Source organism: Gallinula chloropus, assembly GCF_964237585.1.
Source record: "Gallinula chloropus genome assembly, chromosome: 28".
In the NCBI taxonomy this organism is placed as follows: Eukaryota; Metazoa; Chordata; class Aves; order Gruiformes; family Rallidae; genus Gallinula; species Gallinula chloropus.
In genome coordinates, this window is record NC_140113.1 from 707,107 (window position 1) to 713,045 (window position 5,939).

Here is a 5,939-nt window from a genome sequence, read left to right on the forward strand (position 1 = left end):
CGTTTTGCAACTAGAGAAGATTTAAGAAGTGCTGGGGCTCCACGAATTAGTGGCTTTAACATTGCAAAATTTACTGTAGCAGATAGTGGGATCTCATGTAGTCCTCTCTCAGGCATAGCTTGTAAGCAAGCAGCTTTTGTGACAGCTGTAGAGAGTTCACGTAAAGTTTTAATAGGAATTATGGAGGGTTGACCTCGCTCCATGATGTCTATTCCACCAGCCCAATAAGCTACTCGGCTAGTGATAGAACGGGGTATATTCCTTGGGTTGGGTCCCAAATTTAAAAAGACTCCTGGACCCCAAAATCCATTTGCTTCATCCTCACTTCACATTATTCTGTCACCACCACTTAGACAAACTCGCCACAGGTATTCACATTCAGTTTCACCTGGGTTTCTGCTATATTTCTCTTGCAAATTTGTCAGTTGCAATGGATCCCAGGGGGTGGTTCGCGCAGTATACCGCGGATGACCACCCCGAGGTCCCATAGTTTCTTCTTTTTTAACAACGGGTCTGATTTCATATTCAGGAGGATTCGTAGGGAACAAGACGTCCTCCTTATCTGAGTCACTATTATTATTATCACCCCAGATATCTCCATCCCAATATTCAGGAGATACTATTAGCTTCCTGATCTGTACAATATCAGGGGGGCAGGGAGACTGTATAAGCATCATTTCAACCTTTCCTCCCAACTTTTCCCTTTTCACTTTTTCTTCTTGCAACTGTTTCTGTAGCTGTTCAATTTTTAAGGACAGTAACATTTCAGTTGCCTTTCTGCTTTTTTTCCTTTTCCAGGTTCTTTTGCTTTTCGTCTCTTATTTCCCTTTCTTGATAGGCAGCTTGTAAACAGGTACCCAGCATTTTACAGATGATACCTTTATTTTTTCCGTCCTTTGTACAGCCTCTAGTAACTTTTAGGTGTTCTTCAACGGCTTCCCAGTTATGCCAATTGTCACAAGCCCATTCATTTGAGAAGTTGGGGCTTGGATTTACTCCATGCCTCCCTAAAGAATCAGAGATACTGTTTACCATCCTGCCGACTACGCCAATTTGTGGCAGATGGGATAGATCAGAGGGATGCACTTCACTCTTAAGAGAGAGGCAATAATATGTCTATTGATATAAACCAAAAGGGTGTAACAGTGTTTGGTAATAAACGCGACAATAGTTAAGATTCGATGATAAGGTACTCTTGATTAGTTAGTGCACAGAGAGCAGGGTCAGATGAATCTATCAGGGAGACCCTCCCGCTGAGTCACGAGGTTCAGAAAGAATCCCCTTGCTTTCTAAACTCCTGCTCAGAGAGGAGCCCAGGTGCGGCTGGATTCAGTCCTAGTCCCAGACTTGGTCAACGGTTTATGTCTAAAGGATTTGATGTACAATCAATCCTTTCTATTTCTTAGCTAAGATCACAAATGTTAGTGCACTTATTCCCAACTCACTTACCGAGGATCTGTTGCGGCAAGGATTCTCTCAACCTCGAGAAGTCACCTTGAGAGGCGTCCCTTTCAAGGGGAGATCCTGACGTGCAGCCCGCTGTCGTCTCAGGAGAGCTCAAAGGGCTCTTGGAGTAAGGAACTGGCTCACTGTCATATTTACATACTCCCGTATATGCCAGTGGACACTGACCAGTGTTTGGTGGGCATATTAACGTAGATAACCCTTGGCTATTGTGTTGTTATCTGTCTTCCTGAACAGAGAGACAGATGCAGAAATCACTATCAACACCAATGGTTAGCAATCAATCCATGTAAACAGCATAAACAGGAAAACATGGGGGCAACGGGGGAAGCAAACCGTCACAGCATCCACCACATCCCTGGGCAGCCTGTGCCAGTGCCTCACCACCCTCAGAGGGAAGAATTTTTTCCCTAATAGCCAGTCTAAATCTACCTCCTTCCATTTTAAAACCTATCACTACCGGCCCTTCTCAAAAGTCCCTCCCCAGCTTTCTTGTAGCCCCCCTTTGGGTACTGGTTGATGTTGTTTGTACTGGCTGAACACAGAAGCCTGCAGGACGGACAAGCTGCAGATACAACTCAAGACGCTGACAGATGAGCTCTGGAGATTGCTCTGGCAGTTTAAGAAATTACACTTGACCAGAAAGTTGAGGAAAGAAAACAGTTTCATGTCTCAGATGCTTTGGTGCTGTATGTGATGTCTCATTAAACTATTGAGAAAAGCATGTTTACAGAAAGATGCTGGATACTGCACTGAGGAAAGGGTTGAAGCAGCTCCAAATTCCCTTCTGTTGACAGAGCTGTAGGCTCTACCAGAGGGAAGCAGTAATTCCTTCAACTGCGTATCAAATTCATCAACAGCTCACCTCTCGGTGCCTCTGAGCCATGCATCCTCCCTCCAGCTCTCACATCAGGAATTATTGATAGAGAAACACTGAGGCGGGAAACTCTCTCAACGGGGATTCAGTGGGGCCCTACAACGGCTTCAGAAGGCGCTTGCGCATGGCCTTCTCCAGGATGGCATCTGCAAGGGCAAAGCACAAGTCCAGACCAGCTCCTCCTCCCCAGCAGAGCCCAGACCAGCGTAACCATTCCCAACAGAGACACCCAAGTGCAAGACCTACTTGCCAGGGCCCGTCTCTTACAGTAGCTGAGGTTGCACATGTTTGCTGACAAGGAAACAAAAGGCAGAGCAGAACCTGTGCTCCATTTTCATTTACGGGAAAAACTTTTCAAAACCCTGCGAGCCACAGAACCTCCAAAAACCCAATTAAAACCAGGAAAAAAATCCCAGACCATAAAACCAACAAAAGACCAAAGCAAAATAACCACCAAGCCAAAGAAACCAACAAACCCGGAAACCCCAGACACCACAACAACCCCCAATAACCACTCAACGCCACAGTAACCACAACAGGAGCCCTAAGCCCTCCTCTGCCAAAACAACCCCACGAGACAGAAAACCCACAAGCCGCAACCAGAGAGAGACACAGACCCACACAAACCCCACAGACACCCCAAAATCCCCCCAAACCTGCCAGCCCCGACCAACTTCCCCTATCCAGCTAAAACAACCCCACAAGCCCGCACCGACCCCGCTAACCCCAGCCCCAACGCAAAGCCCCACAGAACCCCCGTACCCCCAAAACCCAGCGAAAACCACAAGCCCGAAAAACAAACCCCGCACCGCCTCCTTCCCCCCCCCGACCCCGACCGCGCCGGCCCCTTCGATGCCTCGTGTCTCCCGTGCCGGCTGCTGGGGGAAGGGGAGCTCTGGCCCGGCCGCACCCCGAGCCCCCGCCGCGACCCGCTCCGCGCACCTCCCGGCCCAGACCCCCCGCCGGAAGCCGCGAAGACAAGTCCCGGCACGGACCGGCGCCAGGAAAACGCCGGCCGCGGATGGGGGGGGGGGGAGGCTGGAACGCGCGGCGCCTCGCCGCCCGCGCGCCCCGCACCGACCCCCGGCCCGCCGCGACCACTCGCGCCGCGACCCGCCGACCGCCCGGCCCCGGCCGACCCCGCGACGGGCGGCGGAACCGGCGCCTCCCCGGGAGGGAGCGCCCGGCACGCAGCGCGGCGTCACGCAGCCGGGACCGGCGGCGAGAACCGAGGCGAATTCCGCGCGCTCCGCGGCGGATGCCGGGACCTGGGCGAGCCTCACTGCGCGGGCGCACGGCGCACTTGCCGGGGTCCCGACGGGGCACGTCATCGCCCCAGAAAGCGCGGGCGGGCTCCTCGAGGCAGCTTCAGCGCAGGAACGCGGCGAGTGCGCGCGGAGGCAGAACGCAGCGGCTTCCGGGCGCAGCACCGAGCGGCGTACGCGCGATCTACTGCGCATGCGCCGGTTCCTGCCCGCAGCTGCGGTCAACCCCTCGTCACTTGACCACGGTGCTCCAAGGCGCATGCGCAGGCTCCTCCGGGCAGCTTCACTGCGCTTTTCTGCGCATGCTCCTCGGTCCTCCGGCGACTCCGCGTCATGGTCGCTCGGCAACGGCCGGCCGCGCTCCAGGCACAGCGAGTCCCGCGCGGCAGCGGAAGCGGCGCGGGCCCGGCCAGGAAGTTTCCCGCCTCAGCTGCGCTGGCCCTTAAGGCGAGAGCAGCGCTGCTCACGCACCCCTGCTTTGACCTGTTGCCCAGCAGCCACACACTTGCCCGCTTCTCCTCCTGCCCGGCTCGCAACTGGGGCGCTGGGCAGAGAAGCTGCCAGCACTGACTCAGGTGCTGCCAGCCCCAGTGATGGGAAGATGCCAACACAACAGTGTCCTTGGCCGTGCTTTCCTGGAAACAATCGGTTCCCTCATCAGCTCTGAAGAATAAAAATTCTAATGCATTTTACAACAATGTCCAATGCAACATTAAACTGGTATCAAGTTAAACCCAGAAAATTGTTAGCCTGATGGGGGGGGGGGGGGGGGCTATAGAAATAGAAAGAATATTTCACAAGATTTAAGTCAGGTAATTTTGTAGCTTAAAGAAACAGATAAGGAGGCCCACAGGAACTGGCTTGCAGGGAGGTAGATTTTGTAGGGAACAGCTGTAGGAATTTAGGATTCAGGAGACAGAATGGGAACAGGATAACATCCATCACAGAGATGTCAATTATCTCTTCGTTAATGAAGGAACAGATGGCTGGAATACATCCATAGGTCTCCCTATACGGACATAAATTAGTCCAAACGGATAAGAATACTGCAAGTTGGCAAGATTCTTGCGTTCCAGGCAAGGAAGTTGAAAAGTCCATCGTGAGGAAGACTCGGGGCCTTCATCCCATGGACCACCAGAGACCCAGGCAGGCCCAACATTTTTTTGAAGGATCTGCGCAAGCGCGAAAGATGATAAAGTAATTAGCATACGAGGCGAGGGTAGGCGGGCACAGGTAATTAATATGTATAGGTGTAAATGAATATTCATTATTAGATTGTATAAATACACGAACGGCTTGCTGTGTGGGGTGTGCACGTTTGTGGTGGAGAGATGCCCCGTGCAGCCAGTGCTGAATAAACATACCTGCTTTATAACTTTGGAGTTATAGAGTCTATTTTCCACACGTCATTTGGGCGGAATGATAGTGAGTGTGCGTCCAAAGCAAACAGTAAATCCAGATTCTCCTTCAGGAATGTATCATGTCAGCAGAAGCCTTTGATGAACACAGCAGCTTCTGAAGTTGATGCTTGTGCAGGAGATTTATTAATCCGTTTATCTCCCATTCTAATTGTACCATGAATTGCTTGCTGGTTTATGCCTCAGTTTACAGTCGTAATTATCTTCCTAAAACCTTTTAGAAATCATACCCATAAATGAAGGTATCCTTGGAAAATTGCATTGTATCCTTACTTGGGTACTTCCATCCCTGTGTGTGTGTGAAGCCTCCATCCCTGAGCCAGGTCTATCCAGCACCATAACAACTCAGCAATTGCAGCTCTGTGGCATTCCCATGGCAGTGACATCTGCCCTTTTAAAAGCAGAGATTTTGGCATCAGTGAAGGGAACCAGCTGATAATCAGATGTTGGTTTAACCCAGCTGGCAGCTAAATAAGCAGCATTGATTTGCTCACACTTCTCCACCCCAGTGGGTTGGGGGAGAGAATCAGAAAGGAAAAAGAGGTGAACTTGTGGGTTGAGAGAAAGACAGCGGTTTTTGAAGGAAAAGAGCTGAAATCCCTTGGGACACGGCTGTGGACACCGGGGGCTTTTTTTTTTTTTTTTGTTTGGTGGGAAAAGAGCTGAAATCATTTGGGATAAGGCTGCTGACACAGGGGCTTTTTTTCTTTTGTCTGGTGGGAGAAGAGCTGAAATCTCTTGGGATAAGGCTGCGGACCCCGGGGGCTTTTGTTTTTTTCTGGTGGGAAAAGAGCTGAAATCCCTTGGGAGAAGGCTGCGTGTTATAAACGGCAGTGACACATTTGTAAATTTCCAAACATAATTTATTTAAGCAAGATGTGAGCAGGCAAAACAGCGCTGGGCCTCTGGAGGAGA

At 51.1% G+C, this 5,939-nt stretch overlaps 1 long non-coding RNA gene across 1 annotated transcript; it reads right to left on the reverse strand.

Annotated features, from left to right (window-relative positions):
• Positions 1–1,537: 1,537 nt before the first annotated feature.
• Positions 1,538–3,652, reverse strand: LOC311201785. Its single transcript, XR_014617880.1, has 3 exons — positions 3,610–3,652; positions 2,330–2,487; positions 1,538–1,693 (listed from the first exon to the last, which is right to left on the reverse strand). It is a non-coding gene; the product is annotated as an uncharacterized lncRNA (long non-coding RNA).
• Between the last annotated feature and the right edge of the window lie 2,287 nt (positions 3,653–5,939).